Source organism: Topomyia yanbarensis, chromosome 3, assembly GCF_030247195.1.
Source record: "Topomyia yanbarensis strain Yona2022 chromosome 3, ASM3024719v1, whole genome shotgun sequence".
Taxonomy (NCBI): Eukaryota; Metazoa; Arthropoda; class Insecta; order Diptera; family Culicidae; genus Topomyia; species Topomyia yanbarensis.
Genome location: NC_080672.1, coordinates 195,982,558 through 195,996,660, shown reverse-complemented (window position 1 = coordinate 195,996,660; position 14,103 = coordinate 195,982,558). Strand labels below are relative to the sequence as shown.

The following is a 14,103-nucleotide window of genomic DNA, read 5'->3' as shown; positions in this document are numbered from 1 at the left end:
TTCGCCATCTTTGTTCAACGCATTGGGTCAAATGCTATGGCATCAGCGGATAATTTTTCTCCACACAGCTTCGCTTAACGTATCCCGTACCGTTTCTTAAAATTGTATAACCTCCCAAAACTAAACTTGAAGAAATCTGGCACGTTGAGATTTTGGGCAAGTATATTGACTATTAAAATCAGTGTATTCGAAGGGACTACGATTCAGTTCTCGTTGTTTCAACATTCATATAAATAGTCCCATATCCAATCGTTGACCCTTCCAAACGAAAAGTATTCACATCCATTCAAGATAAAATGCATATCTCGGCATACCTACCATATTTTTCCCATTTTGTTTTTCTCATTATTTTTCTGAATCTGATTTTTTTTAGAAGTCTAATCAGTAGAAGCAATGTTATAACGCTGTTCATATTGTTCCTTTACGTGGACGGAGGGTGTGGCGCGAAACTGAATAATCTCGATATCATGTTTTACCAAAAACGTTGTTGCAAAGACTATGATGCCGAAATATCTTTTGGCCGATTCCAATTTTTGTTTTAAACTCTTCGTAACTTAATTGCCGTGTCCTTAAGAGGGCGTCTGGTGTAGCGGGTAAAAAACAGACTTCTTTTTTATTCGCTTAATTGTTAGTTATCCGCAGGAAAATCTAACAGAGCTATATTCTCATTATTTTGTTATTATTCTCATTATTTTGTTAGATTTTCCTGTGGATAACTAACAATTAAGCGAATAAAAAAGAAGTCGGTTTTTCACCCGCTACACCAGACGCCCTCTTAAGGACACGGCAATTACGTTACGAGGAGTTTAAAACAAAAATTGGAATCGGCCAAAAGATATTTCGGCATCATAGTCTTTGCAACAACGTTTTTGGCAAAACATGATATGGAGACAGGGGCGGATCCAGAAAAAAATTTCGGAGGGGGTCCGAAATTTCGCTTTTGAAATGTTCATTGTACAATAAGTAATATGTAATAAACTCATTTATTTTTGGTGGTCTAATATTGTTTGGAATGATTTTGAGTTTAGAACGAACTAAAATAAAAATTATTTTAAAATTTCTCAACAAGTAAAAAAATTTCGGGAGGGGTCCGGCCCCTCAGGACCCCCCCCCCCCCCTGGATCCGCCACTGTATCGATATAATTCAGTTTCGCGCCGCGCCTAGGGGCAGATCACTCTAGAAATGTATAACAAATTTGCATCAAATAAAAAAAATGCATTTAATTTCCATTTTAGCATCAACTTTGCACTCCCTCGCAGAAAAGTTTGTTTAACAAACGTCCTACGCTGATTCACTTTGTTCGACGTTTTGTTTGATGTAGGGCTAATTTTTTGTAGGGTTTTGACGTCTTACACGCAACGCCAAATACATTGCACGCAACGCAAAATACATTACGAATTTCTATTTTGATGGAAAGAACTTCATTTAATTTAGCTGATTTTTAAAAATGCATCACAGGTGATCTGCCCCTAGCGCCACGCCCTCCGTACACATAAAGGAACAAGATGAACAGCGCTATAACATTGCTTCTACTGCTTAGACTTCTAAAAAAATTAAGATGCATTCTTAAGAATCTATTCTTTAAGATAAAAGAATAAAAAAGTTCAACTTTTTGACCGACCTCATCATATATAAACCCTTAACGAAATAGTCCGAAACCCAATAATAGGCTCATTACCCTACATGTAAATAAGCAAATGTCTTGTCTTGTCTGTTTTTCAAAAAGCGTGATATAATCGAGACAAAACCGTGATATAATCGAGGGTGATATAAACGAGACTTGATATAAATGCATAGTGATATAATCGAAACATTACTGTATTTGTACTACAACTTCAACATCCAAAAATACCATCATTGATTGGGTTATAGCGAATTTCGCGAAATCGAAAGTCACCATCTTGGAATTCAAAATGGCGTCAAACATCGATCTTTGTCTACTACTCGTCAAGCCACCTTGGATTTCAAAATGGCGCCAAACATAAATTTCTGGTACCTACTCTTCAAGACCATTCCGACAATACCCATATTGCATGGGTTGTAGGGAATTTCCGCTAAACCGGATGTCGCCATCTTGGATTTCAAAATGGCGTCAAACATAAATTTCTAGCACCTACTTGTTAATACCATTCCGAAAATACCCATATTAATTGGGTTATAGCGAATTTCGCTAAACCGGAAGTCGCCATTATTGATTTCAGGATGGCGTCAAAAATCAATTTCTGCTACCTACTCTTCAAGACCATTCCGAAAATACCCATATTGATTGGGTTATAGCGAATTTCGCTAAACCGGAAGTCACTATCTTTGATTTCAAAATGGCATCAAAGATCAATTTCTAGCACCTACTCCTCAAGATTATTCCAAAAATATCCATATTGATCGAGTTATAGCGAATTCCGCTAAACCGGAAGTCGTCATATTTGAATTCAAAATGGCGTCAAAAATCAATTTCTGGAACCTACTCTTCAAGACCATTCCGAAAATACACATATTGTTGGGGTGCGGGCCATAAGGAATCTTCCAGACCCGTCTCTTACATCTTTCCGAAAATATTTTGCATTCAAAAGGACTTTTACAAAAACCGTGTTAATTGCGAAATCCACGCCAAATAAAAACTTCCAAAGTTCTTTGCATTTAAAGGACTTAGAATTTTTTTTCAGAAAATAGTCTAGGTCTTTTGCATTCAAAAGGACTTAGAATATTTTTGCAAAAACCGCGTCAATTGGAAAATCCGCGTAAAAAACCGCGTTATTTGGAAAATCCGCGTAAAAAAAACCGCGTTATTTGGAAAATCCGCGTAAAAAAAGCTCGTAAAAAACCGCGCAAAAAACCGTGTAAAAAACCTGGGTGTATAGTTGTGAGCTTTGCGTCAGGAATGCTTCCGCGCAAAAAAAAAACCGTGTAAAAAAACCTGGGTGTATAGTTGTGAGCTTTGCGTCAGGAATGCTTCCGCCCTAAAATGTATTTATTGTTTGAGCAAATACTTCTAATGCGCACAATTTCTATTTACCCAAAATAGTCCAATTCGAACAGATTCGACCCTCCTTCAACTTGTGTTTGAACCAGCATTGGTGGCGTTACCTCCGTGTACCCATGTTCATGATAATGCTCCCTAAATGCCCTTATAACGACATCTCTCATCTTGAGAATCTTAGAAGTATTTTCGCCTCGAATCATAATGTGTCTGTTATCGAGCTGCACATCAGGATTAGCATCCTCGTTCAAAATAGAATCCACCCAACCGGCCAGAGCTAATCCGATTAGTTCCCAATCATTTACGTGCAGTTCATGTCCACCGGGAGCGGACTTACCCTCTGGAACCTCTTTCAACGTACCGAATAGTCTAACCAAGGACTCGGTTGATAGAACCAATGCGTTGTAAGCCTGACATAAGGTATCGCTGAGAACGCTTTGCAAGGTTCCACCGCGAAGTGTTATAAACATCAATCCTTTAACCTACCGTCTATACCGGTGAACACAAACGTAAATCTTAACTCGCATACCACGATTCCCACCACCCTGTCTAATCTTGATCAATTTGGCCGCAGACCAAGACGCATCGCAGGTTCCTTGCCGGCGTGCTTCATGGCTTGCAAAATTGTTTTGAAGGGTTTTTCCGCTGTTCCATCACCGGACTCGTCATCGCCACGCGTTTTCGAGGTGTAGAGTTCGTCTGGAGGTGGTGAGAAAAATTGGATCAATTTTCAATTATTATGATCTATCACCGTTGGTTGAATTTCAGCGGTCGTTCACTTTCCGGCAAGTGTAATGGATAAGAGCACTAACTGGCGACGTTGGGTGGTATTTTGTTGAGTGCCGAACAGGCGATTGATTTCCGTTTCATTCTTGTAACTACGAGTATGTTGTGCTTCTTTTGCCATCTCAGTATAGATATTAGTTTCGGCTACCAACGTCGGATGGTAATCTAAAGAGAAGAGATTATATTGTACGAGAAGAGACCATTAAAGGAAAATTTTAGGGAAACAAACCACCCAACTTACCACTACTGGCCACTAAGAATTGAAACTTTCATAATTAGCGTCATCCTGTTGAACTTCGCTGTCCAAGCATTCCTGACGATCGTCCGGGTGTTGCATGTGCATCTCCACCCCCGGAACGAACGGCCGTGGTGAAGCGGATAGTAGAATTCTTCGCATACCACTAACCGTATCGTGGGGGATCAAACATTCCTTCTCGCCATTGTTAGCGATTAACATGGCAATTTTTCAACGAGAGAAATTCGGTAAGCTCTTCTAATGTGGGTCTGGCATAAACCATTGAGAGCCAACCAGAATTTTTTCGATGGGGTAAAATTATTAGAACATCCTGGTAGTAGAGCAAGTGCCCGTCAATCCTAAGGTCAAATCCTATTATTATTTACGATATACTCTTACACTGATAGCTGTTCAATTTCTCACAAGTATATGTGCATGTATCTGTCCACCTAGATTGAGGGAGCATTCGAAATCAAAACCGCACTGCTTCTGGTCGGATACACGCACATCAACGACGAATCACCTGAATACATCTCTATGCTTACCGGATCTAATCTGCCGGATATGCGAGAGTTAACTCACATATCATTGTTTATAAGCCTGGAACCGAATGTGGAGATTCCCAAGTTCGACACCAACGGACTGGAATCTGTGGGGTTGCAGCAGACTTTGGCGAGTATTTATATGTGGTTCGAGGAGTACCGCAGTGAGTTTCCTACGAGGGCGATGCTGCCGCTAGCAGCGTTGCTCAGTGGCAAAAGGGTCTGCGTTACAAAGCTGCTTGGTACGATCAACGTTTCCTTTGTGATCGATAAACGTGGAGCGAATAAGGCGATATGTTTACCTAATGACTGTTCACTACAATACGGACGCATGTTCACAACTTGGCGGAATTTGGTCCACTAAATAAATTTTGTCCTTACGAGAGAACGATTTCTACATTGTAGATCCTACCAACGGTAAAAAATACTACAGTTCCGATACGTACCGTCCTTTAAGTAGAATTTACTATATTGTCAACCAGGACATCGTCTGGGGAAATATTCAAAAAGAGAACCGGGTGTTATTCATCAAGAGAACCGGGTTGAAATATTCAGAAAGAGAACCGGGTGTTAGGACCGGAATTAGCCATCGACAGTTCTCCAAACCCAGTGTTTTAAACTAAAATTTTCATACTTTTTCCCGTATATAGATTTTCCACCCGTTCCATTGTTTGCAGTAAAATTCCAACCTTGGTACATCTAAAACGAAAAATTGGCATTTTTTTAGATGCACAACCAGAACATAAAAAAAAATCACAAACTCCGGAATAATCCTATGAAACGTAGACCCCTCATAGCTAAAACCAGAACACAATGCTCGAAAATTTTCAGCCGTCTTCGGCACAATATCTGCTCTGAGGGAGATCATAATCCTTCCCACGTCATTGCTGCCTACTCGAATATCGAAGTACATCTGCGGATTTCGCTTTTTCTCTTCCGGTGCTTTTGCCTCCATCGGCTAAGTGGCTTCAATCGCATCATACTCCCCGTTCCTTTGATTCTGTAGTGTTGCACTAGCATGCTGCAACCAGGCGTCCTCCGCCCAAACCGGCTTGTTGCTACCCTCCTTAATCCGCTGTGGTTTTGTTACGTTCACCCGTATCGTTCGGCCGCACAGTTCTGAATCGTTCATGTTGTCGACAGCGGTGGAAGCATCGTCGTCGCACTCGAACCGCAAATCCACGGTGCTTCTGTGATTCGTAATCAACCGGCATCCAAAATTTGGACATTTAATGTCGACCAGTTCGCCAAACGGAACAAAGACATCGTTTATTAGAAACCAAAATAAAACAGTGACAGTGGTGAAGTGACAGCTAGTTGAAAAGACAGCTACTATCTAAACCAAGACTATTGAAAACTAGGTAGGATTATTCAAGAACAGCAAAACTTAATAAGATTAGCTAAAACTAGTCGGGATTATTTTAGGAACAAAAAAGTTCCCTAATTTATTTTAGTCCAAAGTTTAGAGTGATTTCCCCCTAGATACATATTTACATAAATATATTTATACGGCAAGACTTTTAGCAGTAGCGCAGCTCAAAATAACGCCCAATTACTTGATTTTCGCAGTCTTAAATTATTTGTTTTCCTGTAGTTGAAGAAATGGCAAATAACCTCCAGTGTGACCACTTCTCAAAATTATGCCAAATGTCCGAAATTTTAATTGTCCGTTATGCCTTCTTCAGTGTAATCTATTCTCAAAATTATGTCAAATTACCTTCAGTGTAATACATTCTCAAAATTATGCCAAATAACCGTTATGCCAAATGTATGTTATGCTAAATGACCTTATACCAAATGACTTTATGTCAATTGACCCAGACACCTTCGTCTTTATATACAGTAATGTTTCGATTATATGACGGTTGCTCTGTATTTTAGCGTGATATATTTGAAGCGTGATATATTCAAAACAAAACAAAAGATTACATTCAAGCATTAATCCATGTATTTCTATAAACAAAAAGTAATAAAAAGTTAAAGTTAGCCAAAAATAATAAATCATGTTCAACGCATTGGATCAAATGGTATGGCATCAGCGGATAATTTTTCCCCACACAGCTTCACTTCACGTATCCCGCACCGTTTCTTAAAATTGTTGAACCACCCAAAACTAAACTTGAAGCAATCTGGCACGTTAAGATTTTGGGAAAATATCTTGATTATTAAAAACAGTGTATTCGAAGGGACTACGATTCAGTTTTCGTTGTTTCAACATCCCATATCCAATCGCTGATGTTGTCCTTCCAAAAGAAAAGTACCCACATCCATTCAAGAGAAAATGCATATCTCGGAATACCCACCATATCACCACTATTTTGTTTTGCTCATTTTTTTATTAGATTTTCCTGCAGATAACTAACAATTAAGCGAATGAAAAATAAGTCGTTTTTTTACCCACTACACCAGACACCCTCTTAAGAGCATGTTCAGGAGTGTTTCAGTTCTAGATTCATAATTTTGACAGTTCTATAATATAAAACTGAAAATTTTAACACTATAACTTGCTCTCCCCAGCAGCAGTTTTAGCAGATGTTCTATTCAATTTAAAATTCATGTCTCGCCATGCCTTCAGCGTTACTACATTCAAATTTATTTTCCCCAGCCTATCGGGTATAAGGGCATGTTCAGAAGCGTTTTATTTTGTATAGGAGTTTCAAAGTAGAACTGAAACTGACACATTCACATCCCCAGCAGAGCGTTTTGTTTTATAATTTCGAACAGTTATGTTTTAAAATTTAAAACTGTTATACGACGCCGTTCTATTTGTTGCTGATTTTACAACACGTTTAGAACTGTGTTTTAAATACATGCAAAGTTTTCAGCACAGACACTTGGACCCGATAGACTGGGGAAAAATAAATTTGAATGCAGTGACGCTGAAAGCATGGCGGAAAATTAATTTTAAACTGAATAGAACGCTAAAATTGCTGCTGGGGACAGCAAGTTCTAGATTTAAAAATATTAGTTTTATTTTATAGAACTGTCAAAATTATGAATCTGGTACTGAAACACTCCTGAACATGCCCTAAGTGTCTGTGCTGAAAACTTTGCAGTCCTAAACGTGTTTTAAAATCTGCAACAAATAGAACGGCGTCGCATAACACTTTTAAATTTTAAAACAAAACTGTTCGAAATTATAAAACAAAACACTCTGCTGGGGATTGAATGTTTCAGTTCTACTTTGAAACTCCTATACAAAATAAAACGCTCCTGAACATGCCCTAGGACACGGCAATTAAGTTACGAACAATTTAAAACAAAAATTGGAATCAGCCGAAAGATATTTCGGCAATCCTAGTCATTGCAACAACGCTTAAAGTTTCGCACCACGCCCTCCGTCCAAAATGAACAGCGATATAACATTGCTTCTGCTGCTTGGACATCTAAAAAAAATTCAGATACATTAAGTGACTGAAGTCACCAAAAGTGACAATTGTCACGGAAAATAGGGACTCTGAGAGTCACTTTTTGTGACGCTAGTCACCGTGACTCGCAAAAAATGTGACGAAATAGTCACCTTCCAAAATATTGGTGACTAGAACAAAAAGTGATTTATTTTTGGCAATATTGTGGGATGAGTAATGTTTGCTGTGGGAAAAATATTTGGACAGTTCATTCTTCTAGTAAATATTTTGTTTTTGGGGAGTTACACCAATAAAGCAATAAAGAAATGAATCGAGATCCTGTAATGGAATTTATTACACTAATTGTGCAGAACAAAAAAAACCGCAACACGGTAGTCCCAAAGCTAATTAAGACGGCCTCTTAAAAAAAACTATTTTGGTTAAATTTTTAGACAATTTCTTTAAATTATAGCAGAAGCTAAAAATAGTTTAAATTTACGCAGAATTAATGGTTGAATTTTACAACACTTAAGTGCAGCTAAAGAAAATGGTTAAAAATGAACCATATGGTTGAACGAAATGACAGTCGCAGTGAGTTTTATTGTTGGTGGATAAGTTCTGATTTTTCTCCATCGTTGAGATGGGTCAGCAAAGTTGAACACGCAAAGAATCTACTACCGATACATTAAGGTTGAAAGACTAGTGCACCAGGGGAAGGTGCTACTATTTTGCGGTTAGCTTGTAAGTGCATCTTAATAACTTTAAATCTTAGGTGTAACTCAGAGACATGTCCAAATATTGATGCCCAATTGATCACCGTCATTAAATTTGAGGCAGAAGAAAACTTATTCATTGCTTCCAGAAGGTAAGTGCTGTCAAATCACGCATTAATTCTTAGAGAACTGCAGGTGTATTCAAAACATTCTAAGAGTGTATTTCATAATTCTTTTCAGGGAATCAGCTTACTGGAAAGGGAATAGGCATAACGTCGTTGGTAAGTTTCTACTCCTCCATTTCAACTTCCGCAATCTGTTTTTGGTGATCATCCGCGGACGACCCCACAGCAAAGGCAATATTTTGATACAAGATCTGGCATAATTATGTGCCGCTTATTAAACGCCAATTTTAGATTAAATTCCTTATACCAAGTTGCTCCGGTTAGGGAAAAAAAACAATAGCACGCATTTAAAATTCTAAATTTGAGCAATCCAACTACCAATTTCTTCACTATGGATGAAAACCGGTTTTCGCTGAAAAACAGTTTTCCGGTGGCTGTTTTCCAAGTGAAGAAATTGACCATTGCAGTTGCGACGCGGAAAGTGACAACCGGCTGTTATTGTTGAAGTTTCACAGATACAGTATGATTTTGACCGGGTAAATATACTAAACTGTAATTAGCTTCTCAATAGATCACATCCACACAAGTAACGGGTAAGACTTTTTTGTTTTCCGTCCAGATTATCAACAACAAACTGATCCATTTTTGCTCAGGAAAAAACAACCGCGCAACGATGAATGTATTTAATTACGCAACTTTAGCTTATCATAAAATGTTCAATTTAATAATCGAAATATGCATTTGAGCAAAGCGTTCCATTATCCGTCCAATAAGGACCTATAATTCGCGCAACTTCTGTACAAATAAAATACCAGCTATTTCGATTTCAACCTGAATATTAGAATTTATACTAGAATTCTCGACAAACATATGATTACGGCCTAAAAGCCAACTGTCAAAATCCACTTTGAATGGAAATTCCGGACAAACCGTCACACGTCAATCACAGATATTGGTAGTAAACGAAAGAGAAAAGTTTTCTCTTTCATAAACTGTTGTGAACTGTGTTCGACTAATAACGGTTTGTCTGGAATTTCCATTCAAAGTGGATTTTGACAGTTGGCTTTTAGGCCGTAATCATATGTTTGTCGAGAATTTAACTAATAACCTCTTCTTATTGCATTACAGCTTAACCGACATTGCCAAACAACTACCAAAGAAACGCCGCGAGGTCGTGATCGCCATTCTGACGTCCAAGAGAATCGAATAGTTGCTGGAAGAGTTCTACCCGGTGACAGAAAACTTGTGCAATTACAAAATATACTGTAGCGTTGTACATATAATATTTAAGAATTAAAATAAGCATTACCATGAAGTACCAAAAATATTGGAGAATAGCCCCTCGGCCATTCAGGCAGTACAACATAAAATACTGCTCTTTTCTCTCGTTCTCATCCAGAGAGTGAGTGGGGTGAACCTAGAAGCTAGGGCTCTGCGCTTCGAGAGCTCATACGTGCACGCGCCTAGCAATCTCGTCGGTGGTTGGAATCTCATTTAGCGGGTGGTTGCGACGTCGGCGTCGCGCCCTTTGATTTGAGTACGTACAGTGCATGTACATTGCAAGTACTTTGTCGCGGGGAACAAAAAGAGACAGCGAACTGAGGGCAAAGGTTGTTTCTGACTTCGGGAAAAAGACAACCCGATTTTACCTGAACTTCTGAGGTTGAAAGTCAATGCCCTAGAAATGGTTTAAGGAGGTTTTGTATCGGGAATGAAAGGACGACTTCGGCACAAAATTTGTGGTGGGAAACTATTGCACTTCGTGAAATAGTTAACCATAGTTAACCATTGTTCAAATAGTTGTGCCGCGGTGTAGGACTTAAGGTAGTTTTTTAAAACAGCGTGAGATTCTTTTAATTAGTTTCACTAAGAAATTTTCCTTTTCCTGTGCAGAATTAGCTAGGTCGAAAAGTGAGTGCGCAAGTTCATTCGCACGGTTTCGGAGTGCTAAAAGTAGATCGACGAATTAAGGTAAATTCCCGTATTTTTGGCTTTTTGTGTGCAAGTGCGTATTCTCATACCAACCGAATGTTGGCATTATTTTCACATATAGGCAATTTGTGATCAAGATCCCGCCACACCGCATTCGTAGCCAGAGACGCTTCTGACCCCACCATCCAGCTTCAAAGAACCCGGTAGTTCGATCCACGTGCCGGAAGAGCAGCGAGGCTGCTAGGCAGGGAAGCCATCAACGAGCCGTCAGCAATATAACGACGAAGGAAAAACCATCTTCAGTTCAGAATCGCCAGCAGACCGTTGGGCAGTGTCAACGTTCCGGCCAGCATCAGTTCCGGTCCCCGGAAACCGCCAACAATCACGCCTCACGTAAATCGATGTTGTAAGTACGTTCCATATTTTTATTACATGCGCATGTTAGGGAACAGTACACAACACACGCTAAGACCCTAGGGCCACGAAATGTGAAAAGGGAATACGCACACAAAAGCCACTCAATGAACACGGTACCGATACGGTACCGATAAGCTGCACAGGGTAGAGCACTAAATGAAAGCGACGAATCGAGCAGGAAATTAGCCGAGACCGCAAAGGCGGTGATGAGAGTTAGCTAGGTTGAGAGAGTATGGGTTCGAATCCGGATGTGGAAAGTGTTTTGAATTATTTTTTTTTGTCGGAATAAACGTTGAAGTGAGCTGAAGTCGATTTGAATATCCTAGTAAAGGTGTATTTTTTTAGTGGTTCTGGTGAAGGTTTTCTCACGCTGTTCGGATCGATAGTTTTTCCTTTTTTTGCGGATTGGGTTGACCCTTATGTTTCAGTCTCCTCTCCCACCTCTGAAGCGAACAGCGCGAAAGATACACACAGAATTGTGCCCGTGATGATAATTTAGCGGAATGCTCTTCTTGCCGACCGATGTTGACTTGAAATTCTGGGTATGAAGTTTCTGGTGGCTTTTTTGAATGTATTGGTGGCCTTCTGAAGTTGTTTGGGGAAAGTCGGATTGTTTTGGAACCGTTTCAGAAACAACCAAAACCCCCCTTTGGATAGGGTCTCTAGCTGGGCAAGCCACCAAGGTGAATAGTCTCCTATGGGAGTGGCGCGAAAATCATTCACTAGTTAAATGAAGGTTCCGGTCCCGACTCCCCCCCCCCCCCCTCCCCCAGATTACAATTGGCGCCCAACGAGATTTGGCATGTTTTCTTTTTCTGAAAATATTGTATTTTTTTCGCTGTAAATAAAATTTTCTTGGGTTTTTTCATTCAATTCTTCCCCATGAATATTTCTTTTAGTTTGTAGTTGTAAATATACTTTTTAGAATTTAGCATAAGTTTATTTTTTCCCGATTTACATTTTAAGTGGATTATTTGAATGAGTACAATATTACCACGGATGCTACTTTGATTTCCCTATTTGAAAATTTTAAGTTTGTTTCTGAGTGAAAAAAGCTCATTCATAAATTATGGATAAATATCCATTCGCAGAATATTTAGATTTGGAGGAGGCGGAGTATGAATTAATGATTAGGGGCAGAACAGATGAGACTGTTGGGTTGGATCTACCGGGGAAGCAAAGGTATCTCAGAAATTTGTTTAAATCAGATATGAAGGCGGGACGTAACTATCGTTCACCCTTAAATATTCCACGAATTGCGGGGAAAACTGTGGAAATAAAGCGAATCATTGGAAAGAGTGGCGTTGACCCCAGAAGCGAGTCGAGACTGTTACATTACTATTACCGAGCGAAAAGATGCGGAGCGGATAGTGAAATAGAAAAAACAGCACGAAGGGGGTTGGTACGACAAATAGAAGAAGTGATGCGAGAGCACAATATTGGTCTCCCGGCATCGCCGGTAAAGGAGCGGATCAATGACCTAATCAACGAAATAGGGCAGGAAAATGCGTCGACTCCAATACAGCAAATGGAGGGTGCATATGCAGTTGCAGGATTAGGCGGTGCAGTAGCGGGTACGGCGGATAACCAAAGTAGATATGTTGGCACGATACCCAAGACTTCTCGAGTGAATAGTGCAGACCTAGAAACAGAAAATGGCGAATTAAAACGGATCTTGAGCAGTTGATGAAAGAGTTGGTAGCGAATTTGTCGGCCAGAGATAAATTAGACGAAACAGCAGAAACGAAGCAGCGCGCACCATTAGAGCAAAACAGGAACAGACCGCCTAACCGAAAATCGAATGCAGTTAACCTGAACTTCTCCATTTCGGAAGACAGTTCTTCCGAAGAATATAACAGATCGAGACGCAAAATAGGTTCCCTCGTCAAGGTACGCCATATCGTCAACGGAGTCGTCACTCTGGTTACGATACGGATTATTCCCCGCCTGATTACCGAAGACAAAGTGGATCACACACGCATTCGGGGGTAGGAAGACGAATTGGACGCCGAGGAATCTCACCGAGTGGAGAAATGGAAACTACGGTTCACAGGGGAGCCGCGAACAATTAGCGTCGCAAACTTTCTTTACAAACTTAGGTATCGGATATGCAACTATTGAGGGACATTCATTTGTTACTCGATGGCCCAGCATCGGATTGGTTTTTCACCTTCGTGGATGAATTCGAGGACTGGTGGACGTTTGAAAAACTAATCAAATACCGCTTCGGTAATCCCAACCAGGATCAGGGCATCCGTCAGAAGATTCACGAAAGAAAACAACAGCGGGGTGAGTCCTTCATCGCTTTTGTAACGGAGATTGAAAAACTAAACAAAATGCTTTCCAAACCGCTGTCAAAAGGTCGGAAATTTGCAGTGATTTGGGACAATATGCGTCAACACTACCGATCGAAAATCTCCAAGTATTCGATTTGCAGCACCTACTAACGTTGAACTACCGTATCGATGCAGCGGACCCAACACTTCAAATGTCCTGGGAAGGGCACCCTCGCCGAACGGTGAACCTTGTTGAAGCACAAGAGAGCGACAGTGACGAATCAGCAACGATTAACGCGCTCAGACCACTCCCTCAGCATAAAGACAAGCCGAATGAGACTCATACTGCTAATCCATTAGCACATCGTCCAACAAACACGTCCAGCACAGTAGGTGATCCAGCACAGGCTCCACCCGGAACTTGTTGGAATTGTCACCAGCAAGGACACTCGTGGAGGGAGTGTACAAAACAAAAAGTATTCTTTTGCTATGGCTGTGGTAGATTAGGAAGGACAATCAGGGCCTGCGAGCGATGCGCCGGTTCAGTTCGAGCATATGCGAAACCGGAAAACTGAATTTGGGATGCAAGATAGGGAACCCGTGCATTCCGAACGACAAGCAGGTTCCTGACGATCAGAAGACTATATTCGATCCATTACAACAAATCTACCATATTAAAATTAACACGAGTCGTTGCCCACACATAAAGGTAAATATTTTTGACACTGAAGTAGAGGCATTGCTCGATTCTG

The 14,103-nt window shown here is 40.2% G+C and overlaps 1 long non-coding RNA gene and 1 pseudogene across 1 annotated transcript; one reads left to right on the top strand and one right to left on the bottom strand.

The window, feature by feature from the left end:
- Positions 1–5,092: 5,092 nt before the first annotated feature.
- LOC131687547 (peptidyl-prolyl cis-trans isomerase E-like) lies at positions 5,093–12,901 on the bottom strand (annotated as a pseudogene).
- LOC131692545 (uncharacterized) lies at positions 7,770–11,812 on the top strand. Its single transcript, XR_009305993.1, has 3 exons — positions 7,770–8,753; positions 8,842–8,882; positions 9,855–11,812. It is a non-coding gene; the product is annotated as an uncharacterized LOC131692545 (long non-coding RNA).
- Positions 12,902–14,103: the final 1,202 nt, after the last annotated feature.